General features: G+C 44.2%; 1 protein-coding gene across 7 annotated transcripts in view; it reads right to left on the bottom strand.

Annotated features, from left to right (window-relative positions):
- The window catches only part of TENM4 (teneurin transmembrane protein 4), an 870,263-nt gene that overhangs the window by 557,771 nt on the left and 297,647 nt on the right, over positions 1–14,845 (bottom strand). The window contains exon 1 of one of the 7 annotated variants that reach the window (XM_089775770.1): positions 9,270–9,652. The exons of the other annotated variants lie outside the window; for them this stretch is intronic. The gene's annotated coding sequence lies outside the window, so the exon portion shown is untranslated. Of the gene's footprint in view, positions 1–9,269; positions 9,653–14,845 lie in introns of those variants that run through there. 7 annotated transcript variants of the gene reach the window in all.

Raw genomic sequence — 14,845 nt, 5'->3', positions numbered from 1 at the left:
GAAGTACTCACAGATGTGAGACTAGAATGTTAACTGGTCACTGTGGTTTGAGTAATCTACAGGGCATCCCCACTATAAGTCGCCCTGGCATACATCTGTTCCACACTAAAGTTGTTGACCTTTGTAGTAACAGATGCGTTATAAGTCCTCCCATTCCCTGCTATAAGACGTGCGAAACACTCCCCCCAATTTGCTTAAATGGAAGTCAGCCGTGGGAAAAAAATGCCCCCCTTTAAGTAGTTTCGCTATAAGTCCAAGTTTTTTGAAACGTATCTTGGACTTATAGCGAGGACGGCCTGTATTACATTTACTGAATAGTCATAGAGATAGGTTGCGTAACACAAGTGAGGGTACCAAAAGAGTAGTCACAGGAACATATCATGACTGAAGCAGGTGTTTCTTTTAGACTCAGCTGGTGAATCTGCTTCACCAGCAAGCGGAGGAAGAAGGCCACTGGTTACTCCACATTATTCCCACAGCTGTGATTGCTCCCTTGCCAGTCTTGCTCTTGGCCTACTCCAGTCTGCTTCAGCTCTGCCCTGTTCTGACTCTGGATTCCTGACCCTTAGCTCTGACTCTCGATTCTGAGCTCTGGCTCAGACCCGTGGCTCTGTTTTTGGCCACTGACTCCTATTCTGCGCACTAGATCTGACTGCCATAGCTCCAACCACTAGACATAACCACCCACATCCTGGTCTGTGATGGGTAGACCTTAAACAACGCACAGTACACCTGAGATGGCAGTGTGATCAGCTTCACTCTCCCAAAGGGGTGGGGGAATTAACCATCTAAAGTTTCAGATAGGAATCTGAATGGTTCTCCAGTTAGCCGGTAAGTATCACTCTTATTGGTTGCTAGTTGCTGCTGCTGAGCACCTTCTGCAAAGCTGGAACTGCAGTGGGACCCAATGGAATGAATGCAGTGAGAGACTCGGTGGCCTTCTTCAGTTCTGATCTGCATGGTTTGCCACCTTGCCCAGTCACAGAATCTGATTTGAGCTCTGAGATCGAGACAGAATCCCCCCCCCCCAAAACACAACAGAATCTACCAATTTCACATGATTTTGATACAAAAATTCACACACAATACTCAAAAGAATCTGCCTTCTGGTATGCACAGAACTGTCCACTCTCAGGCTATGTCTACACTACAAGCTTTTTGTGTGAAAACGGTTGTTTTTGCGCAAAAACCCGCGGAGTGTCCACACCTCAAGTACGTTTTTGCGCAAGAAAATCTACAGTTAATCGGCTTTTCGCAGTATAGGTATACCTCCTTCTGCAAGGCATAACTCCTTTTTGCAGTACAGCTCTTGTGCAAAAAGGCATGTGTGGACACTCCGCAGGGGTTTCTAGGGCAAAAAGAGTCTATCCAAAAAAGCACATGTGCTCTGATGGCCATTCTGTGAATGGCAATCAGAACTTTTTGCACAAGAGCTGTCCATTAGGGTTGCCAGGTGTCCGTTATTCAACCGGACAGTCCAATTTTGGGGCCTTCTGTCCGGTAAAAAAAATTCAGAAAATACTGGACATGTGTAATGTCCAGTATTTTCTGGTTTTCTAGCTGGGCGCCCAACGGAAGCCTAGTGGGGGCTGGGGAAGTGGCTGGGAGGTGGGGCACGATCGATGCTGGGAGCCTCCGGTTGCGTCTGATGTAGGAGTGACTCCTTGGGGAGGAGCAGAAGCTGTTCAAGCGCATTGTGGTGCTGTAGCCGGACTCACTCCTGCTTTGCTGGGACCGTGCATGGGACAGGCAGCGCCCTGGGATCTGCATGTGCCCAGGTCAGTCCAGCACCCCGCTGGCCGATTCTCTCCCCCCCCCCAATCTCCCTGACACCCTCCCAGCAAGCCTCACTTCCTGCCAGCTGGTTCTCCTCCTCCCGATCTCCCCTGGGCAGCCCCGCTCCCTCTGACCCCCTTCCGACCCGCTCCCCCGGCGCAGCCCCACTGCCCCCGACCCGCCCTGCTTCCCACCGGCTGCCCCCCCCGATATCTCCCAGCCAGCCCTGCTGCCCCCAACCCTCCCACGCCAACCCTGCCAGTCCCCACCTCCCCTCCTGGCTAGCCCCCCTCCCAAGTGTGTACCTTGGGAAGCTACCTGGTAACCCTAGCTTCCATGCAGAGTGGATGCTCTCGTGCGCAAAAGCGCTTTGAGGTGTAGACAAGAACTTTTCCGCAAAAGATTTCTTGCACAAAAACCCTGAAGTGTAGACACAGCCTCAGAGTCAATCAAGGCCACCAGGCCTATTCAAAGCCATATTCTGTAACGACTGCAGAATAAACCCTGTGTGGTGACCAATACCCTTGTTCAGTTTCTCTGACTTCAGTCTCAGAATCTTTGGTGATATGCCCAGGTCTAGTCAAGCTCTGTTTGCAGTGTCTTCTGGGATCATAAAAACGTAGCCGGGCAAGAATCATCTGGATTTTATATCCAATGTCTGTTTCCCATTGTTGCTATCCTGGAGCAAAAGCCATGCTGTCTCACCATGTCCTTTTCAGCATTTGTTAAGGACTGCCAGCGCTTCCATTTATAAAGAATACTATTCATTTTGTTTGCTTTGTCCTTTCACATCCATCTGTCCAAAAGCCTATTTGATGCAGCTCATCCAATAACCCAACATGGCTTAGTCCAGCCCAGCTTTTTAATTTCCTATGGATTGACCATTCAAACACTCAAAACATATCCATAAAAAGGGGAAATTTGCTAAACTACATATTCATTGCAGCTAGCTCCCTAGCCTCCTTGGATTTTTCTGCCAAGGAAAGTCAGTTTTCATTTGCATTGGGTGCTATGCAAAACCTTGCCATCAGAAGCTGCTGAGGTGATGCACCAAATCTGCCACTGATGTGCACTTCTTCAGCAGCACTTGTTGCCTATTAATATGCCAGTGGAAGGCAGGCTGCAGCTGTTTTGAGCTAAGCAGCACACTTGCCTTTTATTGCCAGCACCTGCTCGAAGGTACAGCAAAATCCTGGCTCTGAATTCTGTACCAGCTTTAAAACAATTCTGATCCAAAACTGAACTTTGTAGCTTCCTTCTATGACAAACCAAATCAAAGTCTGAGATATTAAACCCCCATAAAGTCCAGAGAACTTGAATTGAAACTCTAAGTTTATATCTAGGACTCCTTTCTACAGAAAAGGGCTGATTCTAATCTTGCAAATGGCACAAATAAAGTCCACCGTAGTGTAAATCTGACATAAGTGGACTCATAATCAGGTTCTTGTCTGATTTTTGAAAATCCAATGGCCTTGATTTTCCATTGCCAGATACCTTTCCACGTGTGTGCACACCTGTGAGTGTGAAATGCTTCCATTCTGATTTGACAGGATTTTGCACACATGTGATTGCAATATCAAACGTAAGGCAGCAAAAAACTGGGTCCCCAAAGCTGTAGAAAATAACAAAGCCCTACTCCACGGGTGGGCAACAATTTTTTGGCGGGGCCAGGATGCTTCAGGCTTCCCTACCCCCAGACCATAAGTGATCTGGGGGTGAGGAAGCCCCTTTGCCCCCCACCTTCCACACCAATGCCTCTGGCGGTGGGATGAGATTTCCCATGCTCCCCCATCTCCAGGCCAATCAGGGCCTGGGGGAGGGGGAGCAGGTGAAGCCTGCTCCTGGCAGGGCAGAAGAAACTTTGTGCGCTACCCCTCCCCCTCCGGACTCTAATTGGCCTGGGAGCAGGGGAGTGGCAGGGCCTCTGTGGGCCGGATCAACCCACTTGGTGGGCCAGATACAGCCTGCGGAGGCCCTTTTGCCCACCCCTGCCTTACACTCTTACCTATAAAAAGAAACAATAATCCTGCAAGCTGGCATTGATGAAAACTAAAAACAGATTGTATCTGGATAAAACAAGACGGAAGAAGAGTTGTGATTGTTTCTTTTTTACATGCTCTCTCAAGACTGCATGGGAGATACAAACAATGTGACCTATAAATAGAACCGCCAGGAAAAGAGCAAATAACTCCATCATTCATGAATATAAGCCACAGATATTCCACTGGAGCAGAACTTAAACACTGGCTTACATCACAGCAGAGAGTGATCAAAAACGGCAGGCTTCCCTCAAGGCTTGAATAGGAAACAAAAATAGCAAAAGAAACCCACTCTACCTCTGTTACGAGATGTATTGCATAAATGAAAATTAGTGTAAACAGACTGGAGATAGCTAAATATTAAACACATGCAATTTCTATAGCTCAAAGGAAAATTGTAATTGTGTAAAACAGTAGAGAGATGAAACTCCATGCTCTATTGTCTTGCTCTTTAGAAGATGAAGAATGGGATGGCTAGAAAAGTTAAAACAACAGGCAGACCATTATGAATATCATCATTTACCAACCAACACAACAGGGTGTACAAAGGTACGGGCAGATGGGGAGTGCATTTGGATCAAAGGATGTGTCTACACTGCGGGAGAGAGTAAGCATCCCAATTCTGGTAAAAAACTTGAACTAGCTGCATTCCAGACAGCATGATTATGAAAAAAAAAAAAAGCATTGTGGACGTTGTGGCTCCAGCAGAGACTCAGACTAGCTATCCGAGCTCCAGCCCACCTGACTCCCTAGGCTGGACTTCAGGTGCTAGCCAAGACTCTGCAGAGACAGCAAGGGTCACAGAGCTATTTTTAATGTACCAGCTGGATGCTTGCTAGCATGAGCTACCAGGATGACATGGAGCCATATCTTCTTAAAGACCTGGGTTCTGTTCCTCACAGTGCCACTCAGGTTGTGTGTGCTCTTGGGCAAATTAGAGTATTGTGCTTCTGTTCTCTGTCCCATCCCTTCTCTCTATAGTTTGTAAGCTCCTCAGGACTGAGACTCTCTCATCTTACTATGCACTTAGCATATTGGGGCCCATAGGCACTACAGAAATACAAATAATAAAAACATGTTATTTATTTCTAAGTAGAGTTCTGTTGGTTTCAATGGGAAATTTTGCCTACAAAAATAAAAGATGCGAGGACAATGCACTCAGCCAATGTGTATGAAAGCCAGGGGGACAATGGGGTATCTCAGCTAACACAGCAGAAGTGTCAAGTGTTGATTTTTAAGTTGTCCTTCACCCTTCTGTGGTGAAGGAGCTCAGTTGCATGCAGCTTGTGGATTGTTATTGTTTCAAACGAGGACTTAAAAATTATGGTCCCAAGTGCTCAAAGCTGCAACTATCGGAAGTAGCATTTCAGCACTGTTGTGGTTTCTGTATCTCATACTTGGGTGTCCTTTGAAACGAAAGGCATCATAATAAACATAGTACACTAGTTACTGTGACTCCAGGCAGACTCTCAATGAAGTCAATGACAAAATTCCCACTGATTAGTGTAGGGCAGGATTGGGCCCTATGGTCATGATTCTCTTTGACTATACATAAAACCTTAACCCGAGTGTTATGTTCTTTACCACAGGATGTGACCAACCTAATGGCATTTACGCAGTGTTATCACCTCAGAGTGGAGAAATTAGTCTCTTCTCTTGCCTTTGTTAATTCCTGTCAGAGCTAATTACAGCCTTTCAGTGAATATTCTCATCTCTAGATGGTTATAAAGGTTAGAATTTACCACAGCAAGAGAGATGTGGGAAAGCAGCAAAAATTGTCAGGTAAGGGGTAGGGGCTGCAGCTTTTATGAAACTAGGATATTGTTTTCTAACAATCAGCAATAATAATCAAAATATGGGGCCAATCTCAAGACTTTCCTCTTCAGTTTCCACTGTGACCATTACTAAAGTTGTTAGGAGTTTGCATAAGCAATAAATGGACAAAAACTAAGGACAGGTCTCAGGAGTAGGCCTAATACTATCCTTTTACATAGCATTTTAAATCATGAGCCAGGAAGTTTGCATAAGTACTCAGTCTGTATCACTATTCCACTGTCACATATATGTGAAACACAGAGAAGTTATGTGACTTATCCTAGGTCACATAGAGACTCAGTGACAGAACCCACTTCTTTCTGACTGACAACACCGTTCAGTCTACTAGACCATTTCACCCACACCTGCAATTTGATTTTTGAATGTTACGATAACAACCAGTACAACTCAGCTAGTAAAACCCAGCATTAGAAACAAACAAACAAACAAACAGAAAACAAACTCACTACCATGCATCTAATTTAAACAGATTGGTAACTAATTTATCCACATCCACCCTGATTGAATTAGCTCTGATGTAACACCCCCATCTCTGCTTTTTGCTGAAACAGATGAACATGGTGAGCTCTGAAATCTCTAATTTATATGTTGGCCTTAAAGTGGCTCTCTTGAGACGTTTTAAGCTCCAAGATTGTGGACTAAATGGAAATGTACAATATGATAAGGTAAATCTTCCAATTTAAAAATACCTAGACTTTCCTTGTTTTGTGTGTGTTGCCTTTAATCTATTACTAATATTTACATAGCACCCCAGTTTAACTCAAGGCTTTTTAAGGACAGATAAAGAAAGGTTCCTGACTCGCAGAGGGTATACTGTAAATTTTGACAAACTCAGTACAGACAATCACAGTTGGGCAACAGGAGTAAATAACACCAGACAGCAGGGGAGGCAGAGGAAGCAGTGGGTTTTAAGAAAGAATTTGATGGCAAAAGAAGCCTGCAAGGACTTAGCTGGCTTCTTACCTTCAAAGGTGACGATAAGGCTAAATCTGATCAGGATGTAGACCCACTGTTCTACCGATGAGAAGCAACTGCAAATCTTTGACAAATTGGTCACTGATTTGTGTGAAACCAACTCCCAGAAAGCGATAGGATGTGTTGGGGGAGATGGATGGGGAGGAGCAGATGGAACAACAGGCCTGACAAAATCTGGTTTACTTGAGCTTGTGAAGACTCTGATAGTTAGCCAAATAAAATGTAAAAATCTCTGATGACCAAAGTGGCAACTCATATGCACTATAGTAGAGCACCGCCCCCTTACAATGCCCTACAGCTGGGGTCTCAAACCCTATTTACCCTAGGGCCAGTGCCAGTCCTCAAATCCTCCTAGTGAACTAGCAGATACTCCACTTGGGCAGGGCTGGGGGGGGGGGTGGCTGCACATGTTCCCCCTCCCTGACACACCTCCCAGCCAGCTGATGCAGTCCCCCAGTGCCCCACCTCCCTTTTCCGGGTGATTTAACACCCCTCTCCCCCGTGAAGTCTCTGGCCTCACCACCAGTAGCAGAATGGGGTTAGAGCAGCTTCCAGCTGCTAGCTCTGTGCCACATGAGTCCCTGTGGCCGTGGGGAGGTGTGTGCAGAGCCATCCCATCCATAGGATAGTTTGATGTGGCCACCCCGAGCCCTGTGCTTTAGGGGACCGCATAGCAGCCACCCTAACCATCCTATGGTTGGCATGGTCCCCCAAATCAGGTTAGCCTGCGTGGCACTGGACGATCGGGCCCTGCTACCCTCACCTCACCATCGGGAGGTGTGGGGAAGCAGAGCTACGCAGCAGTTTGCTTTGCTCCGCTGCCGTCTCCCAAGCCAGCCCATGTTGGGGCACGCTGCAGTATCCTGCCACTGCGGTGAAGCGGAGCAACCAGGCTGGCCTGGGAGAGATGGTAGCAGAGCAGAGCAAAGGCTACTGCATTGCTCCGTGTGCCTGTAGCTTCCACCCTGCAGTGAGTATCTGAACCCTCCTGCCACCCCACATCAGACCCCCAATAATCCCTGAGGGTGTGTCCCTCGGGCATGAGGGACTAAGGGAAGGGATACAAGAGGGGGAAGAATGGATGGGGTGTAGATGGAGCAGCTGCTGTACTTGGGGGAAGGGTACGGACAGCCCCCCAGGGCCACAAGGACTCATATCGAGCAGCTGCATATAGGTGGAATTGTGGGACTGCTTGGACTGCAGATGGCCCTGGGGATGTGAGTTTGAGGCCCCTGCCCTGCCATCTAATTTGGCACAGGTGTAGCAGATGCGATTCCCACTGCAGCCAACGGGAATTATCCCTACTTACATTCTAGTATTCTCGTGTATAATTTTTCAGCATCTCTCTAGGACACAAACTAGAATCACATGCTATGACACCTCTGCAACTGCTATTAATGCACCCTTTCCAGATCTGAACACAACTGACAGCAATGACAAAGAGGTTGTATCAAAAGTCACTAGGTAACCTGAAGAAACACCTCCTCTTAAAGTGCCATAAACAAACCCTCATGATGTAAATTTCAGTTCTGTTCACACCACAAGAGGGCAAGAAGCAATGGACTCTCTTGGCCCATCTCAAACCCCGTTGAGCTCCTGCTCCTCCCACTTCCAAAATTCCTGCCTCGAATGCTAAATTTGCATATTGCCCAGGCACTATTCCAGGCAATCCTGTGCAGTCTTTGGATGAAGGCTTGTAGGAGCTGTAGTCTAGCTTCAGTAACTGCTCCGTTTCCCTGCCTCTCCCTTGCGCCAAACTCTGGCTGAGCACTGAGGTCGGCTACTAACATCCCATCATTTCCAAGCCGGTGAGCTGAGAGAAGCAGAATTAGGAATGCATTTATATTTTCTGCATCTTCAGTGCTTTATCAACATACATGGCCCACCCTCGATACTAGGAAACAGGAGGATGTAACCAAAAATACAGACCAGGTTATCAACATGTACACTGCTTTTTAAATTGGGTGTGTTGTATTAGCCTGATTCAGGGGACAATTGTGGTCATTTGGGCAGGGGCTACTAGAAGCTGGGGTACATCACTTCAATGAAGAGGAGGAAAAATGCAACCGCAGAAAAAAATGCACACAGAAAAAAAATGCTTATGGTCCATAGATTTCAGTTTTCAATGCCCACTCTCCCCCCCCCCCCCCCGCCAACTTGGTTTCAAGTTTAATCAGCTCCTACTATAATCATCTTGGGTTTAACACTCCACAGTAGTAATACTCAAAGAACTAGAATCTCATGTTACACCACAACTCAAAAAGAAATCTGTAGCTTTTGATTATTTTTCTCTTCCCATCTTTGACCAAAATATTGAACATGTGGCATAGAAAAGTAGCCAGATTCCATAGCTCAACATTTATTTGAATTCTTCTTTGTATTGTGCAATCAACTTGCCTTGCCTTGCCATCTTTATAATTAAACAAAGACAAAAAGTCAATGTCCAGTACTTCCAATCTGCCATAAATAAAATACCCCTTCACCCCATCGCCAGTGGGGAAAGCCTGGGAAAACTGGCATTGCAGCATGCTCTGCTGAGTTGGGGGGGGGGGGGGGAACAACCTCTTGAGGTGATGACTTGTTCCTGAAAACTAGGTGGCAATAGGAATAAATAAAACAAAATGGTTTAAAAATTAGGCTTACCTCAGATGAAGCTTCACAATGGTTTGGTGAATCACCCTCCCTACAACCAGTCTAGCACAACAAGAGAATGGTAGTAGCTATGCAACTGCTATGATAAATACTAGTCTGCCTTCTTTTTCACTGCAATGCTTTTAGTCCCCCTCATTTATAACATGCCATTTCCTGAAGCATGCCTGTTTACTGGCTCCCTGGAAGACTCTGATAAGGACAGTGATTGGTAGTGACCTAGGTTCCAAGTGGCTTGCTCTCTAACTTGCTTTCCAGAGGAACTCTGGTTTGCATTTACAAGCTCAGTTAGAGCACAGAGCTGTGCCTTGCTTCACAGTTCATTTTCTAAGTTCTGCTTAAGCAACTTGGCAGCAGACTTGAATGGAATGCAAAGTCATGCTCTTGTGTGCAGCCCTTTGGCTTCAGACTCCATTATTTACTTTGTACTCTTCTACCTGAATGCATCAGAAAGGGCTTTTTTTTAAAAAAAAGATTCTTCCCTCCCACCCCTCCCCCTTTTAGCAGGAGCCTGCTGTGTTGCAGCGTTACTCTAATTTAAGTTGCAGGAAGGCACACTCATTATGGTATTGCCAGGTGCTGGCTAGAAGGGTCTTCTCATTTCAGAGTTCTCAGAAGCTGCTGAAAGGAAACTCCAAATCTTTGTGTTTCCCCACCTTTCCAGTGCTCATCTCACTCCCCCTTTTCACCACAGCAAACCTTTAATTGCAGACCCGGCTTAGCTTAGTTCAGTTTTTCCCTAGAGGCTTTGTAGCCAAATTCAGACTCACTTTCAGTTAGAGCGACTGTCCCAGACTCATATACAAAAGATCACGCAACTTTTCCAAATGGTCAGCAAAATGAAGGCAAGAAAAGGCTTTGCTGTGCTTCAACAACTGTGCTGCAAAACTACAAGCACAGCCTGTTCCATGTTATTTTTCCAGGTTTAAAATAGCCCAAGCAAGCACACCATTCATGGCTAATGAGGAAAAGGAGATGGACTGCTCTGGAATCAGGTTGTTATGACCTGGGTCTAGAGAATTTGTGGCATTTTCTACCACAAGTATTCAACAGAAAACCAGCCCAAGCTCAGAGCTGCCACACTTTGTAAAGCTGGCCTAAGAGCTGTAACAAGAAGCGTGCTGGTATCACACTCCATTGATAATGTCATCACATCATCAGCTGCAAGGCCCAGAAACAAGCTCATCAGGAGGTCATTTGTCACAAACAAATTTGGAGCAATCTACCCTACGCAGTTTACAGCCGCGGCTTGACAATATACAGTAGCTATTCCCACGAGACAACAACTGTTTTCATTCTGTACACATAATTGGGTCTGGTTTAGTAACATTTTTCATTGGTGTGCCTGCCAAAATTATTAAGCTATTAGTACAGGCTGAACTAGCGCCAAGCAAAATATATGCCAGTAAAAATGGCCTTGTCTGTCTAAGTGCCAGTAGGGTTTTTCAGAGTATGCATTTTAAAGAGATTTTACCCAAATTTTACTTTGTATAGAATTATTTTTAACAAAGCAATAACTTGAATTTAATATAGTGTAGAACACAACACCAGATAAGGTAACATAGTCCAGATTTTCAACCTCACTACTGCAACTGGCCTTTCTGTACATGTGCAATAAGAAGCAGTTTCTGCATGTAAATCCCACCTTGTAAATTCATACTAGGACCAAAAAGTGCACAAACTGGGTTAATATAAATGTGTTTGCACACAGGTTTGAACATCTGAGGTGTATTCTTTCCCTGGACAGGCTGCCATAAGATGATAATTGGAAAAGGATGGGATTGAGTTACTGGAAGTTAGAATTTCATAGTTTTATTTTCAGGTCCCTCATTGACTCAGTGGACAATTGTAGGCAAACCACTTAGTTGTCCATTTGTAAAACAAAGGTGATTTGTGATTTAAAAGAGTTTCTCTGTAAAAGAAGCTTCAGGGGGGTAGCTGAGTTAGTCTGTACAGGATAAACTTAAACAACAATAAAAGATCTGGTAGCACTTTATAGACTAACAAAAAATGTAGATGGTATCATGAGCTTTTGTGGGCACAGCTAAAGAAGTGGGCTCTGTCCACAAAAGCTCATGATTCCAGCTATATGTTTTGTTAGTCTATAGAGTGCTGCCAGACCTTTTGTTGTTTTTTAAGTTTATCTCTGTAAAACGGTGTTTCTGAAACTTTTTAAGACTGTGGAACACCAAACAATCCGTTTTTTTAATGTGGAACACCGGGGGAAAGTTATTGAGAAAAAAAAGTGGTTGCAGCCCCTTTAATTGACACACGTGTTGCCCAACTGAGCTTCCGTCTCCGCCGGAGGTGGGGAGGGGGAGTTAAAAGAGGCTGCGGTACACCTCCAACTGTCTCACAGCACATCACACACAGTTTAAGAAACACTGCTATAGGACATCATCTTTCTATCCAAATGCTATAAAAGGTCTGTGAAACCTTCTAACCGAAGTGCTGAATAGGTGGCAACTCTTGATCATCAAGGGATGCGTATGCTGCCTCCACAAAATTCCTACCCTTGCTCTCATGGAGCCTGATAATACAATACACTGAAAGCTATCAACACCCAATCACTTATGTCGGTACAAAAATAACAGAGAGGTAAGCCATGTAAAAACATCACCCGAAGAAGTAGGTTGTGCCTAGGAAAGCTCATGATACCATCTGCATATTTTGTTAGTCTCTAAGATGCTGCAGGACTATTCATTGTTTTTACAATTTTTTTAAATAGGTAAGGCAGGTTAGCAATTTACAGCATCGGGACACTAAGGAATGGTCAGGCTTGAAAATCAGTCCTGTGTATTTGCATGACAAAGCAGAACAAAATGGTAAACCTAGCTCCCCAATTTCATTTGGTTTAAAAGCTATTTATTTATTTAGAAGATTCGTAACTCAAGAAAACGTGAAATGGGAAGCCTGTGACTTGGACACGATGATACTAATGAACCTTAAAATCAACAACAGACAGACAGACACGCTCAATGTTGTAACATACCGAACACCTCTTGGGATATGCTGAATTCCTCCAGTTTCCAATGACTTTGAGGAGACTTGGGGGCACTCAAGAACCCCAAGAGTTGCTCAAAATCTTGAAACATCAGGAACTATTTAATTAAGATGATAAAACTGAACCCCTGAAATATGTTTAGCATCCTGACCAGGTTTGATTTCCCATTCACTTTCCTGGGAGCATCCAAAGTTAGAATCACACCCCAAGTTTGCAGCTGGTCAAATTCTTGTCTCTGTCTTTTTTCTTTCTTTTGTGCAGTGCCATTTGTATTATCTCCCAAGAAGAGTTGGCAAAGTTTTCTATGGGTTTGAACAATATATATCAATATAGATCTCTTTAAGAATGTTATCTCAGGCTGACCTTAGGCTTATCCCTTCAGTGTTTGGGGGAAAGCAGCCTTTATCTTTCTAATGCCCTTAAATTGTGTAACTTGCTGTGATTAATGCCCATGTTATCCACAGTTTATATATGGCTTTTAAATCAGTCAGCATGCAACATTCATTAAGAAACTTTCACGTTAATTTTAAATGATTTTCCATCACATTAATCAGAGGGTCACATTCCTGAGGCACTAGCTATGCTACTCCACAGTATCTGCAGTCTTAGTGCAAGAGTGAGTTTAGTACCATGGACTGGCAATCAAATTCTAGTGTTAGTACAAGTTGTCCTAAATTACTTTTCAACCTCTGACAAGTCATGTAATTTCTCCATACCTCATGTTAGCACCTGTAAAATGGGTAGAGCTGTATTTATCTTTCTTGTGGTGCTAACTAGTAAAATGCTGTCAAATCACATGGTGAAACATACTACATACACGGTATGCAACACGTTACTATGAGAATGTTGTCATGTTAGGGATCGTGTGCCATACTTTTTGGTCTGTTTCTCCTGTTGACAATGGTGGCTGTCCTAGGAAAGCATATGACCTCATACTTGTAAGGGGAGATTGCCCCCCATCCTTGCTCTCTCTCTCACACACACACACACAGGAAATTTCTGACAAGTGGAAAGAATCTAGTTGAAGAACAAAAGACTAGTTTTTCAAACATTCAGTTTTAATGCCAACAGAGGATAAAGTTTCATGCCTGTTAATGTGCAGCAGAATTGTTAATCTCCGGTGCTACAGAGGCACTGAGAACAGGTCCTACAATGATACATGGTGGGTAACACACATGCCAGGTATAACTAACACTAGTGGTATGAGTTGTAACCCCAGTCCTATCATGATTTGATTTATTCCATTCATCATCGTCATCATTATTAATTATAATTATTATGACAAAAGGAAAAACTATGAAGTGGGTCTGGCCCACGAAAGCTCATCACCTATTAAACCATGTTGTTAGTCTTTAAAGAGTTACATAGTTTTTCCTTTTGTTTTAGGAAGATCAGACTAACTCGGCTATCTCTCTATGATGATGATGATGATGATGATGATTCACTATGGAGACTTCCCTGTGTTGCATGTTAATATTAGGTAGGGTCTTCAGGTTGACCACAGCACCTTATAGGGCAACTGAAACAGATTTTGTTTTACTTTTAATAGAAACTACACATCCAGCTTTTATGAACAGGAAGGGAGAGGTGGAAAGTAATCCTGATAGAGGATTCCAATGAGCAGACACGGGGTCCAGAGAAAGGAAAAGGAATACGATCTTGCCCCTCAAATTAAAGAGCTTGATAACAACTTACTTATTGGGGGATCAGTGTATGTGCTGATTTTTGAATCAAAGTCCATAATAGCCATTTGTTCTTAGTATCAACAAAACAACTGGCACAAATATTTTTAGTCTGCCTATAAGGCTATGTCTACACAGCAGCATTATTTTGGAATAACTAACGTTATTCCGAAATAACACAGTCCGTGTCTACACTACAAGCAGTTATACTGACATAATGTCGAGCTGGAGGACTGCTTACTCCAATTCCTGTAACCCTCATTGTACGAGGAGTAAGGGAAGTTGGTGGACGAGTGCTCTCTCTCAAAATAACTGCTTTGTAGACAGCACCAAAAGTCAAAAAAAACTACTTGGACGTAAGCTATGCGAATAGCGTTGCTCAAGTTGCATAGCTTATTTTGAGTTTAGCCCTGCTGTGTGTGAGAGCTTCCACAAGCTGCAGTTTCCCTCCAGATTTTGTTTGTTTGCACCACAGACTAATGATAAGGCTACAAAATTCAAGAGACAAGGTGAAGGGAGGTGGTATCTTTTATTGGACCAACATCTAAAAGCAACTTTAAAAAAATGAGTGGTCCTGTGGCACCTTAGAGACTAACAGAGAGAGAGAGAGAGAGAACTATAATATATAGAATTATGAGCTTTCATAGGCAAAACACACTTCTGCAGATGAGATGATCTTGAGTCTGCTGGTGAGTGAGACAAGCTTTCAAGACACACACAGCTCAAAACCTTTTCTCTCTCATCAACAGAAGTTGGCCCAATAAAAGATATTACCTCCCCTCCGTAGTCAGTGCTGTCCTGAGCACTTTTAGTGCCTTACGCAGCCCCTGGCAGGGGGGAGGGAGGCAGGGTTGGGCTCAGGGCTGCGGACCCAAGGCACAGGA

Source organism: Pelodiscus sinensis, chromosome 1 (genome assembly GCF_052426305.1).
Source record: "Pelodiscus sinensis isolate ZL-2025 chromosome 1, ASM5242630v1, whole genome shotgun sequence".
Classification (NCBI taxonomy): Eukaryota; Metazoa; Chordata; order Testudines; family Trionychidae; genus Pelodiscus; species Pelodiscus sinensis.
Note: the sequence above shows the minus strand (reverse complement) of the source record. Positions and strands in the feature narration are given on the sequence as shown.